This window comes from Capsicum annuum, chromosome 2, assembly GCF_002878395.1.
Source record: "Capsicum annuum cultivar UCD-10X-F1 chromosome 2, UCD10Xv1.1, whole genome shotgun sequence".
Lineage (NCBI taxonomy): Eukaryota > Viridiplantae > Streptophyta > Magnoliopsida > Solanales > Solanaceae > Capsicum > Capsicum annuum.
In genome coordinates, this window is record NC_061112.1 from 122,448,125 (window position 1) to 122,470,846 (window position 22,722).

General features: G+C 35.8%; 1 pseudogene; it reads left to right on the forward strand.

The window, feature by feature from the left end:
• Positions 1–19,994, forward strand: part of LOC107861148 — a 59,571-nt pseudogene extending 39,577 nt beyond the window's left edge.
• The last annotated feature ends 2,728 nt before the right edge of the window (positions 19,995–22,722 follow it).

Below are 22,722 nucleotides of genomic sequence, written 5' to 3' on the forward strand. Positions count from 1 at the left end.
CCCTGCCCTTGAACATTTAAATGATACTGGAAAAGTAGCAAAAATCTTGTTTGGATGGCCACCGCGACGTGCCACAATTGCGGTGGCTCACTGAAAAAAGACGAGTGGAAACTGGACTTTCTCCGCGATGCAGAGCTATCGTGGTGACCCTTTGGAATGCCATTTTAGCCACTGGCACGACGTACCACTATCACGTAGGCATGCTGAAAATTGACAAATATGAAATAAAACTGTCACACCCCATTTTTAACTCCAAAATGTTTCAGATTTTAAGGTTTGAAAGAGTTTTATCATTAATGAGACAAAATATTGAAGGTTGTTTCGAATAAAGACTTATTTATATTCAAAACTTAGAGTCGTCACTTGGCATAATCCAGTGTGCCAAGTCACCTTTAGAAATCCTTTTCAAAATGATTTTGACTCTTTAAAACTGGTTTGCGAACTGAGATTCCAGCTAAGGAATTCTGTTGACCGAGGGGAAGGTGTTAGGCACCCCTTGATCTCATGGTTCGACCACAGTCGCTTGGTAGAGCGTATCGGATAATTTGACACTACAAATGTATAAACCACACAAAGCACGCAAAACAAATCAATCAAGTAAAACAAAACAAAACAATCAAAAATTTAGTATTCAGTCCAATTATACAGTCTCGAAATAAAAAAATACGGAAATATAAACCTACTCTATTCTAGGCTAATCCTAAACTATGCTTCATTGCTTCACCCGAATCCTCGGACCTTCACCACAAACATCTTTCAAGTACAAGATACTTCGGGAAATTCCCTGGATAAATCAATACAAATCCCTCGAGGCATTCGCCGGCCGAATGAATACCTTTTTAGTGTGAGAAAAATCAAACTATTCAACAAAATTTCAAACATTCCATGGAATTTTCAACATTCAACTAAAGCCTCCAATTTTAAACATTTGCCTACCCGACCTATGTTTGCCTAAACCAATCGATGCATCATGATACTACCAAATTCAATTAACATTCATTTCAAGCTAAACAACCAATGAAATCAAACAAACCAAAAATTACCAATTATATCAAGTATTCAATTCTCACCCCCAAATTCATTTTTAACCACATTATTAAACCAATTCGACTATCAAATCACTTTTCAAAATCTAAAATCAACAACACATACCCCAATGAAGATTCAAACATTTAAGCATACCAATCATTCATATCTACAATAATAATTAATATTTGCTCAAAATATTCAAAATCACACCACAAAATCATGATATTAACCAACTTTGATATAATAAAAAAAGAGTTAGGAGATGGACCTTTGAAGAATCAATTTCGTTGATAATAAAGTTAAGAAAGCCCGGACTATAAAATTTCGAATAGGACCTCAACGATGACGAACTCCAACTCTGATATTGAAGAATTTGCAACACAAAACTGATTGAGATCAACGAAAAGCCAAACCCAAAAATAGAAACAACACCCAACGAATCCCCAAGGCCCAATTTCAGTGACAGAATGTAAAAATAAATGAAACCAGAAATTCCAATATGCTACAGGACCAAAAACTGATAGAAACTAAGCTCCAGTGAGCTGACAGTGACCAAAACGACCTGGAACGGTCGGATTCCGCCTAGCTCCTGTCCGGCAATCGAAGAAAAATAAAGGGATCTTTGTAATTTTGAGACAATTTCAGCCGAATTGACGAGGAAAATTGATTCCGTCGCTGCGATTGCTGGAAAGAGCTCGACCAAAAGCTGGGTTGCCTATCGTTTACCTTATTCTACCATCGGATTCCATCAAATGGGCTTCATACTCTCATTTTCTTGCTTACTCTGTGTGTGGTGTTCATGTGTGTCTCTAAATGTTAAAGAAAAGATCAAAAAATATGGTGTGTGAAGAGGAATTTTTGGTCAGCTTTTTGAGTATCATCTATGGCCGTTTGTGTTTATGGTGAAGTTTTTTTTCAGAGAAAAAGACCCCTCACTGTTTCTCCTCTCTTTCTATATATAAGGGTGTGTATATTCTTTAAGTGTGGTCCCCCCTTTTATTTTGGTTATTTGTATTATATGCCTCCTCTTTTTTTATTGCTTTGTGTCCAAGAAAGGTGAGGAGTTGGGGGGTCATGTGGATAGGTGGGTAGGGGTATGGGGTGGGGTAGGTTGTTAGGATGAGGTGTAAATTTGGTTAGGATAGGGTTGTTATTTTTTGTATTTTTATGGGATATAATCACATGGGCGAAGGAACGTGGTAAGGTGAGCTAATAATGGATAAAATCAACGTTGGGAGGGACAAAATTAGATGTCTACAGTATGTCCCCTTTGAATGTAAATACAAAGTATTTTCAGACAAAGAAGTAGACAACGAACAGAATTTTGACCCGACAATTATTCAAAGGAAGAAATCAAAGGAAGAAGGACAACCGAGTTGGAGAGTCGAGTGAGGTCCTGTTGAGGTTCCGGTCCGCAGCTCTGTTATTACATCAGAAATGAACATTATAAGTTAAAACATAAATTAAATTATAAAAACTCTATCTATGCATCTTTCCTTGACTCCTGACTCGCTACTTCATCACCCTATCTTCAGGCGGGCTCCTAACTTGCAATTTCTTCAACTTGTTGCTTGCCTTTCCATTTCTTCACCCTGTTCTTCAGGCGGGTTCCTGACTTGCTATTTTTTAACTATTGACTTTCAATTTTCTTTCTCTTGTTGCTGGCTTTTCAACTGCTTCACCTTGTTGCTTGACTTTCCATGTATTCACCCTATTCTTCAGGCGGGCTCCTGAAATCACATCAAAACTAAAAAAAAATTATTCCACACAAAGAAATGCATCTTCTATGAGTTAATTGGAATGATTCGACTAAAAGGTATGTCTTATAGGAATCAAAGGAGATGATTCGACTAAAAGTTGTCTTATAGGAATCAAAGGAAATGACTCGACTAAAAGGTACGTCTTATAGGAATCAAGGGAATGACTTGACTAAAAGGTATGTCTTCTAGGGGTCAAGGGGAATGACTCGACTAAAAGGTACCTCTTATAGAAATCAAGGGAGATGACTCGACTAAAAGGTATGTCTTATAGGGGTCAAGGGGAATGACTCAACTAAAAGATATGTCTTCTAAGGGTCAAGGGGAATAACTCGACTAAAAGGTACGTCTTATAGGAATCAAAGGAACAACTCGACTAAAAGGTATTAGGGTTTAAGAGGAATGACTCGACTAAAAGGTACGTCTTATAGGGGTAAAGGGGAATGACTTGACTAAAAGATACGTGTTATAGAAATCAAAGAAATGACTCGATTAAAAGGTACGTCTTATAGGAATCAAAGGAGATAACTCGACTAAAAGGTACCTCTTATAGGAATCAAGGGGGATGACTCGACTAAAAGGTATGTCTTATGAGAATCAAAGGGGGATGACTCGACTAAAAGGTACGTCTTATAGGAATCAAGGGAAATGACTCGACTAAAAGGTACGTCTTCTAAGAGTCAAAGGGATGACTCGACTAAAAGGTACGTCTTATAGGAATCAAGCGAAATGACTCGACTAAAAGATACGTCTTCTAAGAGTCAAGGGGAATGACTCGACTAGAAGGTACGTCTCCTAGGAGTGAAGGTTCAATTTAAGAAGTGTATCACCTAGCAAATGAAAATTGAAATCCCTGGACATGTGTGTCTCCGAGGGATATAGGATGATGAATTTTTACCATGATTTTATTATCAAACCTGTGCAGTAATATTGCTTCCTATATTTGTAAAAGTGAGGCATTACAGCCCTTGATGTTTATACTCTGAAGTCCCTGCTTTGAAGGTAATATATTTCCTGTTTCATTAAAGAAAACTTGTGAGTTTAAAACATGGTGGCTAGTTTATGGCTTTAGCTTTCGCGACGATCGCTCTTGCCCCCATCACTTTTAACCGTGCTTCCAACCATTAGCATATATCATTGACTTATTGAATTATTGACCCAAACTCAGATTACTAAGAGTGACTGAAACAAACACAATATCTCTGCTTTGTCATGTTTCTCAGATAGACCCTTTGAATCCTGGTATTTTCATGAGTTCCCTGACTTGTTTGTTGACAAAACCTTATGCATGCCTTATTCGGCTCACAATCATGTCTCTTTATATGCTGACTTTGTCTTGCTTTGTGCAATTGAAGAAGCTGGTAGCCAGTTTTGAAATCTTTTCTCACTTATTTTATCATGGACTTGACTTAAAGACACGAGAAAAATGAAAATGATTTTTTTCATTTGGATAACTGACTCAAGAAAATAAAAATAAAGATAAAGATAAAGATAAAGATAAGAAAGAAAATATAATGAATGTCCCCATTTGAAACAAAGAAATAGAAAATTTATCTAAAATGACAATCAACTCTAATGATTATGCCATGCATTTGGATTAAGCTGCCTTATCTTTTCATCAAAACTTTCACCAATTGTTGTTGAGCTAATGACCCTGAAATTGAGTTTCTTCCTTGGGTCAATTTCATTCAGAGACCTCATTCGTCTAGTGACACCTTGAAGGGTTTTTCCCAACAAGCCTCTCTCATTTTTTTTCTCTCGGCTCAACATTGCCTTATGGCATCCGTGAGGTTTTTTCACCAATAAGATTCTCTAATTTTCATTTCTCTCAACTCACAGTCGTCTTATGGTGCTCGTGAGGATTTTCACCGATAAGACTCTCTCATTTTTTCGTCTCAACTCAACATCGTCTTATAGTTCTCATGAGGGCTTTCACCGATAAGACTCTCTCATTTTCATTTCTCTCCTAATTCCTTATGCTAAGGAAGACAAGTAGTTCCCAAAACGCGTCATCACATCTATTGCAAGCTTAGCCTTAGCATTCTCAAAGATTGATATGAAGGTCTTTCTTTAGTTGTAACTTGGCTTTTGGATAAAGTTAGAAAGAAGGGATGACATGAGGCCCAAACGACACTTGAAGTGGTGTATGTCTTACAACTTTTGGAATCGACTCAAATAATGAGGATTAACTCATGCCCCAGTTTCTTTTGACTGGAAAATTCTAAATTATTTATTTGGTTATACCGAGCCCAAAGTAGGGCAGCCTACGTATCTCACTCCCGAGAGAGGAGAATCAGGTCACGCATAGTTCTGGCAACTTGTTTTGCATCATTTAGACTTTTGATTCTTTTTCTTTTATTGACACTCTTTTCTGTTTGGATTTTTCTGACTCTATTTATCTTGACACTTTTTTTTCTTTTTTTTTGGACATATTTTCTTTTTCTTCTCTTTTTTTTTGAACTTTTTTTTACTCTATTGTTTTTTTTTTTGACACTTTTCTTTCGAATTTTACTGACTCTATCTTGATTACAAAAGAAGGGTATGAAAGAAAATAGGACTAAAGCTCAAATGGGGTAAACAAAGAATGACACAATATTTGGATAACAGAATAAAATGCCTTCGTCATATCAATCCTTGAAAATACTGGTACATAGCATACAAGTGAAAGTGAAAGATGAAGATCATTGTGACATCTCATACAACATTAACTTTGAATGAGTCTGTGCATCACTACTTCTTCCGCAAACTCCACCTTTGTTGTACATTACTCACATTGAATGACTCATGATTTTGTGGAGCTGATTTTCGTTCTGTTCATGCAACTGCTATTTGACCTAATTGAGATATGTCTTTCAATTGATGATCAAGTTATTCTTGTGATTCTCAAATTAAGTGCCGTAATTTTCAAAGAAGATTTCAACTTGTCACCAAATGTCTCAGCACTCTACCTATTTCCTCAAATGTTCTCTTTTACTAACTTAAACCTCTGATTCAATGTTTCATGGTTAAATTGAATTTTAAGATATGACTAAAAATTTCGCTAGCATGTCATATCACTAGAATCAACATAAAATGCACTATGTGAAGAAAACAAACAAACAACATATATTTGAACACAAAGGGAAAAAGGGACACTCTATTTATTTGAAATAAAATATAGAGGGTTCGAACATAAACGACAAAGGGACAAAACAAGATAAATCCCGAACTACAACCCTGAAATACTTTAGAAAATAAAAAAGAAAACAAAACAAACTACCAAACCTCTTCCTAGTAGGGAGAGGGGTGACTTCTGAATTGCTCAGCCTGACAACTTAGCCACTGGTTTGCCTATCAACATGACTGGAGATTCCCTCACTGTCAATGTTTTGCACCATAATTGATCCATCTTGAATCATCTTTTCATTTTCTCTTTTCAAATCTTGACAATCTTTAATACTGTGACCCTGAACATCAGAATGATATGCACATCGTACATTAGGATCAAAACTTCTTGAATGTGGGTCAGGAGTATACCCAAGGAGAGGAGTGATCATACCCTGTTGTACCAATCTCTGGAATAAACTTGCATACGACTCTCTAATTGATATGAAGCTATCCCTCGACTTATACCTTATTTCATTATTTGGCTTGGACCAAAAATTTGGCCTAGAAGGGCTTTGGTATGTTTGTGGAGTTTGAGGATGACTCTGAAGAGTTGGTAAGAAGGGAATTGACCATAGGGTTATGTATTGTATATTAGATATGGAGGTGGGGGAATAGAGTATAATGGATTTTGGGAAAGATTCTGTGGAGCTTGGAAGCATAATGTTGATCACTAGAAATATTCAATACAGGGTCTCTTGTAGAGTAAGGAATCACAATCGTTGGATTGACATTAAAAGTAGGAGCTTTAGACGAGGGTGGCACCGCAAAAGTATGAACAACAGATGGAGTTGAGTATCTGGTAGTTTTGTGTTGAGGAGTGAGGAAATAAATATTGGAAGTTTTTGGATATTGCTACCCCGGAGTAGATCTTGACACATATGGAATGTCAACAAAAATATAAAACTGGATATGTGACACTGAAGGCAAGCTAAAAAGATATTCCAGATTATCAGCGGAAAATGGAAGAGGTGGCAACCCATTAGCCCAAACTCGATGCATTTCTATCATTTGGTGCCTTAATTTCCGAATCTCTTCATTAGCTCCTAAATTCTCATCGCCCGAACTCCCTATCTGATCAGTGACAACAAACTCGGTATCCTTGTTGGCCGTAACTTTTTCCGTGACTTGGTGCAATATGGAGGACCAACCAAAATGCCACAAACTAACCACCTTAAACTAACTGAACAAAAGGCAACAAATGTGTTAGAGTTTAACATTTTTTTCTTCAAAACCTCTTTTTTTCTTTTTGAAAAGGTCACCGAACCCAAGAAGGGCGTCTACGTATCTCACTCCCGAAAGAGGAGAATCAGGTGTGCGTAGTTCGTGAAATCTTGCCAAAATAGCCAATTAATTCTTTTTCCTTTCTTTTTTTTTTCTTGAAACTTTAAAAAGAAAAGAAAATAACAAATTGTCAAAAGAATTGACGAATTTTTTTGTTTTTGCATTTTTCAAGTTTAAACTCCCTATACAAAATGAAACCTATGATTACCAAAGAAAAATCTTTTTGGGTTTTTGATTTTGAATTTCATATGAAAATGAAAATCTTTTTTGTAGTTTTCTTTTAAAGATATATATGAAACACCAACTCTAATAAAGAGTGAAGAAAATTTCTTTTTTTTTTTTTAGTTTTTCAAATAAGATCCTCGAATCAATAATAGGCTGCCTACAAATCTCATTCTCGAGAGAGGAGAATCAGGGATGCGTAGTTCGTCCAGATAGGACAATTAAGGATTAAATAACCGACTGAACCCTGACTTAAGAGACGCGACCACAAACAGAAGATGAAAAACAATAAAATCTTTTGGAGTTTTTAGTTTGACATTTCACATAAAACTGACACCAACAACTATGAGAGAGAAAAATCTTTTTGGTATTTTCGTTATATGAAATATACAAAACTTCTACCATCTTTTTGCATTTTTTCTTTATAAAAAGCTCCAATTAAAAAAATCTTTTTGAAATTTTCAAATTATGAATGCATGGTAAAGGAACAAAAGGAAAATCGTTTTTATGTTTTTGAGAAAAATGAGTGTAAAAAGTAAAAAAAAAAAAAAATCTTTTTGAATTTTTGAATTGTGGAAAACAAAAGCCATAAAGAGCTCTAAAAACTACGAAACCTTTTCTTTTATTCGCCATTTTCTCTTTTTCATTTTTTTTTTGCAACACTTTCTTGCCTATACACCTTACTTCTGACACATGAGTTCCCCAAATCGGTCCATCAAATGACCACGTTACCCTCAGAGATGCAACATTTAGCACATAGGATGCTTTAGAGGTGAGATCCTACAAAGGACCAAGTGGGCCCCGCTAGGTTTCAATATGCTACACATAAGCATGACCTAAAGGTTGACCTATGTTCGGGTTTACTAACAAGGTTGTTTGGGGGAGCGTATGATCGATAGTGGCTGCTTTGCTTTCCACCTACTCCATACTAGCCAACGGCTCCCCCTCCTAAAATAAGGGTGACTCAACTATAGGTCGTGTACACAACATGTACTACAAAACTTGTTGCAGAAAGAATTGACTCGAATTATGCACATGATGCCAGATATAAAGCAGTAACACATAAGAAAAACTATAAACAAAGAGCACGTAAGCACGCCACAATGATAAAATAATACAAACAATCACACAAACACGTTTATACACTCATAATGTCAAACTAAGCCGATATAACTCTAAAAAATAAGCTTGAATTCTGAAAAATCTCTAGTGGAGTCGCCAGATCTTTCACACCACTTTTTTAACTACAAAAAGATTCAGATTTTAAGGTTTGAAAGGATTTTATTATTAATGTGACAAAAGATTGAACGTAGTTTCGAAAAAAGACTTATTTACATTCTAAACTCAAAGTCACCACTTGGCATAATCCGGTGTGCCAAGTCACCTTTAGAAATCCTTTTCAAAACGATTTTGACTCTTTAAAATTGATTTGCGAACAGAGATTTCGGCTAAGAAATTCTGTTGACCGAGGGGAAGGTGTTAGGCACCCTTTGATCCCGTGGTTCGACCACGGTCACTTTGTAGAGCGTATCGGCTAATTTTATAATACGAATGTATAAACCACACAAAGCACGCAAAACAACTCAATCAAGCAAAACAAAATAAAATAATCAAAAATTTAGTATTCAATCCAATTATACTGTCCTGAAATAAAAAAAATGCAAAAATATAAACCTACTCTATTCTAGGCTAATCCTAAACTATGCTCCATTGCTTCACCCGACTCCTCGGGCCTTCGCCACGAACATCTTCCAAGTACAAGATACTTCGGGGCATTCCTCAGATAAATCAATACAAATCCCTCGAGGCATTTCCTGGCCGAATGAATACCTTTTTAGTGTGAGAAAAATCAAACTATTCAACAAAATTTCAAACATTTCATAGAATTTCAAACATTCAACCAAAGCCTCCAATTCTAAACATTTGCCTACCCGACCTATGTTTGCCTAAACCAATCGACGCATCATGATACTACCAAATTCAATAAACATTCATTTCAAGTTAAACAACCAATGAAATCAAACTAATCAAAAATTACCAATTATATCAAGTATTCAATTCTCACCCCCAAATCCATTTTTAACCATATTATGAAACCAATTCGACTATCAAATCACTTTTCAAAATTCGAAATCAACAATGCATACCCCAACGAAGATTCAAACATTTAAGCATACTAATCATTCATATCCACAACAACAATTAACATTTGCTCAAAATATTCAAAACCACATCACAAAATCACGATATTAACCAACTTTGATATAATAAAAAAAGAGTTAGGAGATGGACCTTTGAAGAATCAATTTTGTTGATAATAAAGTTAAGAAAGCCCAGACTATAAAACTTCGAACAGGACCTCAACGAAGACGAACTCCAACTCCGATAATGAAGAATTTGCAACACAAAACTAATTGAGATCAACGGAAAGCCAAACCCCAAAATAGGAACAACACCCAACGAATCCCAAAGGCCCGATTACGGTGACGGAATGCAAAAATAAACGAAACCAAAAATTCTAATATGCGACAGGACTAAAAAATGATAGAAACTGAGCTCCGATGAGCTGACAGTGACCAAAACGACCTGGAACAATCGAATTCCGCGTAGCTCCTGTCCGGCAATCGAAGAAAAATAAAGGGATCTTTGTAATTTTGAGACTGATTCAGCCGGAATGATGAGGAAAACTAATTCCGTTGCTGCAGTCGCTTAAAAGAGCTCAACCATAAGTTGGGTTTCCCATCGTTTACCTTATTCTATCATCGGATTCCGTCAAACGGGCTTCATACTCTCATTCTCTTGCTTACTATATGTATGGTGTTCATGTGTGTCTCTAAGTGTTAAAAAAAAGATCAAAAAATGTGGGGTGTGAAGAGGAATTTTTGGTCAGCTTTTTGAGTATCGTCTATGGCCGTTTGTGTTTATGGTGAAGTGTTTTTTTCAAAGAAGAAGCCTCCTCTCTTTCTATATATAAGGGTGTGTATATTCTATTAAGTGTGGTCCCCCCTTCTATTTTGATTATTTGTATTATATGCCTCCTACTTTTTTTTGCTTTGTGTCTAAGAAAAGTGAGAAAGAGGGGGGTCATGTGGGTAGGTGGGTAGGGGTATGAGGTGGGGTAGGTTGTTAGGATGAGGTGTAAAGTTGGTTAGGATAGGGTTGTTATTTTTTGCATTTTTATGGGATATAATCACATGGGTGCGGGTACATGGTAAGGTGAGCTAAAAATGGATAAAATCAACATTCGGAGGGACAAAATTAGGTGTCTATAGGGACTCCTCCGTGATATGGTGAAATCACGGAATCTCACTAGATGTTGACAAATGGAAGTTTGGACCTCTCTGCGACGCGTTGAGAATCCAGGTGACACACTGTCAACTTAAAAATGTCATAACTCCTTCACCGAGTGTCGGATTTAGGCGAATTTGGTATCGATGAAAATCTTATTCAATTTCCCACACAATGAAAAGTTGAAATATTGAAAATCCCACATGGAATAAATATTATTAAATTTGGAAGCTATCCCTTAACATTCTAGGAATGAATTTAAACTAGGAGAAATATGTGGTATTACAATATCTCCCCCTTGGAAACTTTCGTCCTCGAATGATACTGATTTAGTTTGAATACTAGGAAAAGACTGAGATGATACGCAGGATACTTATGAACTAAATCATACTGAATGCTTACATCCAAATAGGGTATTTCTTCAATACTCTTATCTAAGAAATTCCTAATGTTGTTAGGGAGTGAAGAACTTTGGGCATGATACGAACAAGAACTCTCAATAAGAAATCACAATATTGCTACATCTCTATAGCATAGAACATAGACCATAAATCATAAGCTAGGATAGAATTTCTGGGCCTTAAACAATGTAACTTCTTACTTTTAAATTTAGAAACACTTCCCAAACACTCCCTCTACTATACTATTGCTCTCAAATACCATACACTTATTTCAACTTATAATTCTCACATGGGCACTGATAAGTCCTTCGACAAAATCTAAACTAAACTGAATCCTCTCAGCAAGGTCAAGCCTAACTCGGAATTCACAACATAACGTTCAAGCCTATCTTCATAACCACATATGCACTTCCAAAAAATTACCCATAAGAGCATCTTTCTCATATTCTCTAACAACTCTATCAATAACAACTTCCATGCAGTATTCAATTCTTATGATGATACACATAAAATATTCTCAATTAATCGAGTCATACACAAGAAAATGAACTTCACCTTAAAAATTCTTTCAAACTTATAGACTTACATAAAACCATCTTACAACAATCTTCCCAGACATAACACATTTACTATCTCCCATCCACAAAATTGCTCATCATCACTATCTTGACCTGAGGTAAGATCACTGAAAGGTTGGTGAAATATAGGGTCTAAAACATGAAGGGATACTAAGCATAACTTGACACCTTACTGAGGCCTGAGGAATAGAGTATTCACGACATAATATAAATCTGAATTCCACTGATCGTTAAGATTATTGTAGGAGTACTGGATCTGAACATGCTGTAAACCACGAGTACATGATTCATGAGCTACATGACATAAATTTGGAGTTCATAACTTATGGAATGTGATTCCGGCTGATGGATGAACTGGAACTCCTCATACTAGAAACTGGGAGAGTACATGGTTCTCTATTATACGCATGAACATGAACTATGGTCAGGGAACTGACACGTAAGGCATGAGTAGATATTGGGATAAATGAAAAATAAATATTGAAATAAGAATAGGTTGAGCCACATCCTCACTTTCTGATGTTCTACACTACATTGGCATCACTACTAGCATCTGGAGGTCTGACTTTGGTACTCGTTCTATCATCTCCCCCTTAGCTTAATCCATCACTCTAAGTATGTAAAACACAAAAATACATGCAAATAATAAACTTACTTTGAAAGACTACTCCTGAAAGTGTAAAACCCACTTCTAATAATTCCTTCCGAGATACAACTCTATTTTTCTATAGCTCCACTTGTCATCACATAATATATTGAACTCTTACTAACTTAGAATATTCATAAGTATTACCATATCCTGAGTTCACACCATCTAGAGCTTCAACTCTTATTTCTATTTACTCAATGTTCAAGGGTTCAAACTTAGATGTTAACACTTAACACGGATATCATCAAACTTTAATAAAACAAACTACTCTTGTCATAGCTTACTAATATCACATCTCTAAACTTGTATTTCTAAACCATGAGAATCAAGATCATACCAAAAAGGCTCAACATCATCTACCCATAACTCCTTAACTCAGCTATTAAGAACATCATATATGTATATAACTAGTCCCCTTCCACTTAGCAACTCAATGGTACTACCAATCACACACAGCATGTAATAACCTTAGAAAATAATAAAACCCCATATCACCTTGGGCATACTTCTTCTTCATACATACAACATCATACTTAATTACAGATAACTGAACTCAAACTCTTGCATACACTGTTCAAGCCTACTAGATTACTTCCATACAACTAGCATCACTAACCAAGAAATTATTACATCCACTTTGATGACCATCAACTATTCAAACTTAGTGTCTAGTGCTAACATAATTCAACTACCTAACCTTACATACAATTCTCGCTTGGGAGCTATGAAATAAAATGTCAAGAAACACTAGTTCACTCGAATCTCATAACAACAATAATCGATCATGATCATATGGCCTATCTTAGCATAATCCATTAACACCTCCTCCTTCTATGCATTATTACTATTTACCTTTCTATATATCTAGATTACCATCACAACTCTATAAGTTTCAGCTAAACTCCTTTTTGTAACCTTAAGGGAAGCCTAAATTAACGATACTAAACCACCAAACACTTCATTAATATCCAATACTTTTCTAACACAATAACTATCATCAATAACCCCTTTCATACTTCAAACAAATAATAATTTACCTTAACTAATAACTCCTTCTCTTCCTTCCACTAAACTAACACACAAGAACATATCACCTTCATACAACCTGTTAACATACACAAGTTTATCTCTATACTTTCTATAAATTGACACTCTCACTTTTCTCATCACTACTCATCTATACCCATACCTATGACTATAATAAGGTTCTACTACACATAAATTATAACACTGAAGTTCATAATATCCTTCACATGCACACTACATTTAACAGTCTAGGTTCATACTATCACCACTCACGAGTACTTTCTGTACTGAAGGAATAATGAGGAACCTGAATGCATATCTAATTCAGTCTAAACTGAACAACTCATAAGGGTGAGAACATAGACGTTCAACTCAAGGAACTTAACACAATAAAGAGCTCCTCTCAAGCCCTTTGGGTGACTTTTGAAACTTCTACTAGCAAATTTAAGAGCATTATTTAGGGAGGAATTGGAACATGCTGATCATGTTATCTCGAGAATAAGTCATAGGTGAAAATTTTTAGAGTAACACACGAGTAGACAGGAGTTTCTGAAGGAAAAACTTTCCTGTACAATCTAGAGTATGAAAGGAAAGAAACTTTTCTTAAATGCCTCGTAGCCTCTCAAAGAAAAGAATAGACGTCTCTGTACCGTTCCGCAAGACTCTACTAGACATGGCTTCACAGACACCCTAGGACACTTGAAACTTATGCTCTGATACCAAGTTAATAACGCCCCAAAAATCTATCCCGAGACGTCACACGGTGCTTACGACCACAAATAATCCCAAGCTAACCCTTATACTGGCATAACTCATAAGCAATTGAATGATATACATAAAATGACTGAGTTTACTGTGCGGAAACATAATAAAGATGGAATCTGGGAAAAATACAATATCAATACAACTTTTAAATTTTGATAAAATCTGAAAGAGGGACTGAAAATACATAACTGACTCTAACTGACATCTGTGAGCCTCTACTATACTAACTATAGATAGATGAAATGCGACTCAACTATCACTAATCAATACATAAGAGAATAAAATACATAAATAACATCTAACTTAAGTCCCCAAAATAGGAGGAATCATCATCTGCTGGTTGGAATCTGCAAGTTATTTGAATATGGTATGCGTGCTACAACTCGTACCTACATTATAAGACAATGTAGCACATAGACATATATGTGGATCAGTACTTTGAGGATGTACTAAGTATATAGGGGTTAAATGCATAAGTAAAACATCATCTCATCATCAAAATTTATAAAACAATGCATGTTAAATGTAAATGACTCACATAAGCTGGAACATCTGAAATACTGAAAATAATAATCATGAGAAATAAATCATACTTGTAAATCTAGTGAGCCATAATATTTAGTTCTAAAAGATGTGCTAATACTCTGTCTTTAAATCATACTGTCTAAGTGTAGAAAGGACTCACTTCTAAGTCTGAAATCTAAAAACTAAATATGTAACTCTTATCTTTCTGTAAAGCATAGTCTGAGTAAAATGGTGAGCCTTTACATATAGTTTTCTAAAATCTGGAAAATACTTTATCTTAGGGCTTAAAATCTTAAAACCATAACTTTCAAAACATATGATTTTATCTTAAATCTTTAAATCAATAGACTGTTGAAGAGTGGGGGACATCTATTGGGAGGTTCTTCTAACTGACATACACCATGTGAGCATCCATGGAGTACCACATCTAGCCCACATTAGGTAGGGTTGTTCTACCCTTGCCATCGGAATAAAACTTCTATCTTAGTGATTGCAATCTTAGTCATCCACATAGAAGTGGGAAATATCTTAATCCTACGGTGGTATGTAGTTCTGGGGCATGAGACCTTGGAATCACACCCAACTCGGTGCTAAATACTATTCTCATTCTTATGCTCAAAATATTAAGAAATCCACTTCAAAAATAGCACAAAGATTTTCAAGAAAACCAATTATGCTTTTCTTTCTTTAAATCTCAAGTTATCTGAACAAAGTGGATTCTTTATCTTAGCTCAGGACCAAAAGGTCAAATCTTTATCAAAATCTGTAAATAATATTATCTGAGGGTGCTCATGACATAAATAATATCAAAATAACAATCTTAAATTGGGGATTAATGACCCATGCATCAATCTCATGTTAAAACATCAAAAAAATTCATGCTTGATAATATAAACACTCATAATTCATCATAAAATCTGGAAAATTTCTGCACAATGAATAGAAATATAAATATAATCATGTAATTCAACTTCTAAATCATGGGAAATCTCATAATCTTGTAAATAATGATAATGGGTATAAACTATAACTTTAATTTCATGGGAAATCTCATAAATTGCAGTAAATTTGAAATTAAAATAAAGTTTTTGGCACAAGGATGAAAGAATTATTCTTGTTCAATCCTCATATACCTTGGATGATGAACTAGATGAACAAGCTTTCTTTTAAGATCCTATTTGTGCTCTTGAATGATAATTCTTGGTGTTCTTTAATTGGAAACTTTGAATCTTGAACTGATTTGGGAGAATAATGATGGAATCTTGGGGATTCTTGAAGTTGAATAATGGAGCTTAGGGTTTTGGTTGAGAGAAATTTTGATGAATATAAGCATAGAAGGCTTGTAATAGGGTTAAATCATGTCTTTGGATGAATTTGGGGGCTTGGGAATGGACCAAAACACCCCTTTGAGTTTTTAAACGATACTAGAAAAGCAGCAAAAATTCTGATTTGGCTGGCCACCACGACGCGCTACAATCGCGGTAGCTTATTGGAAAAAGACAAGTGGAAACTAGACTTTCTCTGCGATGTGGAGCTATCGCGGTGACCCTTTGAAATTCCATTTTGGCCATTGGCACGATGCGCCACTATCGCATAGGTTTGCTGGAAATTGACAAATATGAAATGGGACTCCTCCGCAACGCGGTAAAATCGCGGAGTCTCACTAGATGTTGACAAACGGAAGTTTAAACCTCTCCATAATGCGTCAATATCGTGGAGGTCCACTGAAATTGACAATTTTGAATTGTGCCTTCACTGCGACCCACTGATAGTCCAGGTGACACATTGTCAACTTAAAAATACCATAACTCCTTCACCGAGTGTCAGATTTAGGAGAATTTGGTATCGATGAAAGGCTTATTCAATTTCCCACACAATGAAAAGTTACAATATTAAAAATTCCAATTAGAATATATATTATTCAATTTGGAAGCTATATCTTAATATTCTAGGAACGAATTTAAGCTAGAAAAATATGGGGTATTACAATATCTCCTCCTTGGGAACATTCGTCCTCGAATGTCTAGTTAGGTTGAAATTTCTAAGGAATCTGAGGCTATAAGCTATCATGCATAACTGAAATAAACTGTATGACTGAATCCCAATGTAGTGGGCTACTGAACAGATCTGTGAGTGCATGAGATATGGCTGAAATAGAAATGAGAGCATCAACTTATGACTAACCATTACTTTAGGCTGGAAAAATATGAGGTATTACACATATAAGCCTCAAAATTCTGCACCAAAGCAGCAACCTCAAAGCACGGATCTTTATCATGTAAAATGGTGTTATCAAGCATGTGATTATTTTTAGGGACTTGTTTTTATAGAATCCTCAAGCACACTACTCTAATGCTAATTCAGGATCTGATCAGCAATGGTTGTTAGACACTGGTGCATCTCATCATATCACTAATGACTTGGACAATCTTTCCTTCATTCATCATATAATGGTAGTGATGAGCTACACCAAACTGATGGCTCAGGTTTGTCCATCTCGCATGTTGGTTCTAGTACTATCTCTCTCACTACCAAAAAATTTCATCTTTCTAATGTTTTGTGTGTTCCCTCCATTAAAACCAACCTCATATCTATATCAAAGTTTTGTAATTCTAACTAAGTACTAATTGAGTTCTTTTTTGACTATTTTCTTATGAAGGATCAGTCCATGGGGGAGATTCAGTTCAAAGGCCCACTTGGTTAACCCTTGTAAAAGCTTATGTCCTCTGCTGTTTCAAATAATCCTATCTCCTTCAACATTCTGCTTTCATCAGAGTCCTGACATCAACGTTTGGTCATCCCAATGCTAGGATCTTTAATTTCATTTTGTCAAAGTTTCAATTACCAGCATCTTCTAGTAAAACATTTCTTTGTAATCCTTTCCAATATAATAAAAGTCATCGTCAAACTTTTGGCGTTTCTTCTCTAACAAGCAGTAGACCTCTTGAGTGATTATTCTGATTTACGGGGTCCTACTCCTGTGTAATCAATTGATGGATTCTGTTACTATATTATCTTTCTGGACAATTACACAAAATATATCTGGGTTTTTTCTTTAAAGGCTAAGTTAGACGTGTATGTTATCTTTCCACCATTTCAAAAACTTGTCGAAAATAACTTTAATATCAAGATAAAATCGATTTACACCGACGGGGGTGGAGAATATGTTACACTCAAAAAATATTTTCAATCTTGTGGAATAAATCATTTGCAAACACCGCCTCACACCCCACAACATAATGGGGCTACAGAACGTTGCCATCATCACTTAATTGAATCTGTTCTTACATTACTGCAAAATTCTTCCTTCTATTCTTCGTTTTGGTCCTTTGCATTCAAAACAGTCACCTACCTTATTAATCGTCTTCCCACACCACTTCTTCAGTTTTCTTCTCCTTATCAAAATCTTTTTAACTGCTCTCTCAATTATCAATCCTTGCATGTCTTTGGTTGCCTTTGTTTATGCCTTCGTCCTTATACCAATTCCAAATTTGATCTCAAGTTTGTCCCCTGCGTATTGCTTGGTTACTCTTTGCATCAAAGTGCATATGTATGTTATGACTTTAAATCTAAAAAATACATTACCTCACATCATGTTGTCTTTCTTGAAAATGTTTTCCATATCAAACCCATCCTTCAGATTCAAAATCTAATTCAAATTGGTATGTTATCCCCTTTAGTGAATCTTTTCACACTATAATCCCATTTCAGTCTAATTCTTTTCCTACTTCATCTTCGTCTTCCAATCCTCCTGTTGAACAATAGTCATTACTTTGTGATTCTTCTCCTTCATTACTTTGTGATTCTTCTCCTTCAATGGAAAACACTAATCCTTCTCATTCAAATGCGAGTATGAATCCTTCTCTTCCTACACAAAACAACATTCTTTCTTCACTGGAAAACACTCATCCTATGGTCACTCATTCTAAGAATAACATTTATAAAACTAAATTTGTCTACCATGTAACAAAACATCCTTTACCGAAAGTACTGAAACCAACAACAGTTGCACAAGCTGTGGCCCATCCTGAGTGGAGCTCTGCAATGTCTGATGAATTCAATGCATTAGTTTAAAATAGTACTTGGATTCTTATTCCTCCTGATTCTCAACAGAATTTAGTCGGTTGTAAGTGGATTTATAGGGTCAAAAGAAATACAGATGATTTAATTCAAAAATACAAAGCTCAGTTGGTTGCAAAGGGATACAACCAAGGACCTGGAATTGATTTTGGTAAGACATTCAGCCCAGTGGTTAAGCCGGTGACAATTCGTGTGGTTCTCACTTTAGCTGTTACATATGAACAATGCTTTTTTACATGGTCCATTAGAAGAACAGGTGTTCATGAAACAACCACCTGGATTCACTGATCCAACCAAACAACACCATGTCTATAAATTAGTCAAGGCTTTTTACAGACTCAAACAAGCCCCGAGGGCGTGGTACCAAGTTCTACGGTCATTTACCTTGAAGTTTGTCTTTCGACAATCATAAAGTGATCACTCTCTTTTCATAAATTGTCAAGGTACAACATGTTGATATTTCTTAGTGTATGTGGATGATCTCAGGTAACAACTCGTCCTTCATCAAGTGGTTTATTCAATCCCTTGGAGTCCAGTTCTCATTAAAAAATCCCCATGAGTTATCTTTTTTCCTTGGTGTTGATGTTCATAAAACTTCAAAAGGCATTTTCCTTTCTCAACATCATTATGTTAGAAAGATTCTTCAGCATGCAAACATGGTGGGTGCTAAAGAAGTGTAAAGTCCAATTGCCACAACATGTTCTTTACTCAAGTCACATTGCATCAAAGACGCTCTTGAACCCACTTGTTATCGCCAACTGGTTGGAAGTTTGCACTATTTAAATCTTAGAGGCCTGATATTGCCTTTACTGTTAACAAACTCTCCCAGTTCATGCATTGTCATAATCATCATCATTGGCTGGCTCTTAAGCGTCTTCTCAGATATCTGAAATCTACTATTGCCTTTGGTCTCCATATTACTCCACAATCTTCTTTAAAGTTTCATGATTTCTCTGATGCCGATTAGGCCGGTGATCCATCGAATAGAACATCAATCTCTGGGTTCTTTTTATATTTTGGCCATGTTCCGATCAGCTGGAGTTCCAAAAATCAGAAGACAGTTGTTAGATCGTCCACTGAAGCTGAATATAGGTCTGTTGCTGCAACAGCTGCTCAGGTTCAATGGGTTAAATCTCTTTTGAAGGAACTTGGTTATTCGATTCCACCTCCCACAATATACTTTGATAACATCTCTACCATATACACATGGCAAAATCCAGTTCTTCACTCAAGAACTCCAAAATGAAGCACCTGGAAATTGACATCCATTTTGTTAGAGATTTGGTTCAAAAAGATGCTCTTCGAATATCTCACATCTCCTCAAAGGATCAGATTGTTGACCTTCTTACAAAGGCCTTGTCCAAGAATCAGTTTCAGTTACATAACACTTTAAAGCATCCCATAAGATAAAACCAAAGACAAAGCAAATTAATTAACTCTGGCTTCATACACATGATGGTGTGTTTATTACATATAGTACTTAAACGTCATTTTTATACTCAGCTTATACTAATTAGAAATCGCACTGAGTGGGCTGAATGTTACATATACGGGGAAGATAACGAGCCTTCCCTAACATAGGCTCTGCCTCTTGGCCTTGGGTGCCAGGCTCTTGCATCACCATCTTCAAAAGAGCCGGGCAGCGACATTGAGTGTCAATATCTCTCAATTCCTGGCAGCAGTGTTGGCGACAAACCTCTATTGGTGGGTTGATCTCATCATTATCTGTTACCATGGTCAGCTCATCGCCATAATATTGGAGGTTTCTTGAAAGATACATCCTGCAAATCAGTAACATTACACATAATTTGATGTTACTGTCAGCTTATTGTCCAAATTTGATTTATGATTATAAATGGACTTCAAAAAAAATTAAGTCACAATTACTGAACTATGTTTATCGCAGGGTGTTACTTTCTGCTTTCTCCGTTTTAAAATAGGAAAAAATACCTAAAGTAGCATACTTAAGTATTAAATTACAAAACATAACAACACTTTTATCAAATTACATTTTGTAGCATATGTATTTGTATTTTTGTACCAACAGTTTGCAAAAATACAAAATACATATCGATCATAAGGGCAGTAAAAATCATATGTATTTGTATTTTTGTAGCAACAGTTTGCAAAAATACAAAATACAACTTGTTATATTATGTAATTATGAAACTGTTGCTATGAAACTCATAATTAAGGGGATAAGTATGCTATTTCTGAATTTTGCCCTTTAAAATATTTGACCCTTATTGACTTGCCACTCACCTAAAGAAAAGATTTATTAAGGATTTATTTAACCAAACTAATCTTATTAATTATGATTTGAAAAGATAAATTTGAGATTATACAGAGATAGTATTGAAAGAACATAGTAAAATTCTCTTGATTTCATAAATGGGACAACTAAATTGAAATAGATATTTTTAAAAAAAGTTCAGTTTTTTTAAAACGAAGGAAGTGTTGGAGTCCCATAGTCGGTGGGTTAAAAGGTTCTTGGTCTCCTTATATGGTTTTGGGCAATCCTCCCCTCATGAGCTAGCTTTTGAGATTGAGTTAGATCCAAGATCCATTCTTGTCATGGTACCAGAACCAGGCCCACCCAATTCATTGTTTCCGATGTTGGGCCCCCGTCTTATATTGTCCATACTCCAGATGTCCAGCCCTGGGCGTGCGAGGGGTGTTGGAGTCCGACATCGGTGGGGTCTCCTTATATGGTCTGGGGCAATCCTCCCCTCATGAGATAGCTTTTGAGGTTGAATTAGGCCCAAGATCAAAGGGTTCTGAGTCTTGTTATATGGTCTTGGGCAATCCGCGGGGGATGTTGGAGTCCCACATCGGTGGGATCTCCTTATATGGTCTTGGGCAGTCCTCCCCTCATGAGCTAGCTTTTGAGGTTGAGTTAGGCCCAAGATCAAAGGGTTCTTGGTCTCGTTATATGGTCTTAGGCGATCCTCTCCTCATGAGCTAGCTTTTGAGGTTGAGTTAGGCCCAAGTGCGGGGGTGTTGGAGTCCCACACCGGTAGAGTCTCCTTATATGGTCTTGGAAAATCCTCCCATCAGAGCTAGCTTTTGAGAAGTATGTCACAAATTTATATTTGTTCAGGAAGTATGTCACAAATTTATATTTGTTCTATATTATATTGAACAAGTGTTATTGGTCTATTTTGGTAAAAACATTATAGTGGTAGATGGACACTACTTCCTCGATTCCGCTTTAATTTATGTGGCCAGCTTTGAAGTACGGGAATTAAAAGGATTTTTTTCAATATGATTCTGATATATTATTTATGATTTTTTAAAATAGAATTTACATAGTTAGAAATTAAGCTAAATACTGAAACAACTCTTAAACTTAAATAATTTATAAGCTGGATCCTCTAACTTAGCTAATAACAAACCAATACTGCAGCTCGGTAAGATAGTATATCTTTTTTAATTCCAAGTTCAAGAAGCTATATGAAATACTATAATTTAAGTCAAAAAAAGTGCACGCAGGCAAAAAAATCGTTTGACCTTTCAAATAGGAACTATAATCACATACAGTAAAATGGAGGAGCTTATTAAAGCAATAATATTATACATACTTAACTTGGTTTTTACCTGCAGTGGTTGAGCCTCTGGCTCTACATCTGCTCCTGGCAACTTGGTGGATTATCGATATTGTCAATGCATGTGTTGGCACTTGCAAATGTCAACAAGCACAACAGAAGAGCTGCAACAAGTGAAATCTTCCCCAAGACAATAGAACTAATTTAATATATTTTTTTGGAAGTAACTAATTTGAAGGGCTGGTGATGGTGGAGTAGTCGACTTTAAGGGTGTATTTATAGCTGATTAGATGCTTAGCATGTTAAGTACGTGTTGCATCAATGCTAATTAAAGTTAATCACCTAAAGAGAAGTAATTAAACGTGGCTGGCTACAACCTTAAATTAGTGTCAATTTTAACATGCAAATGCTGCTGAAAAGCTCTTTTGT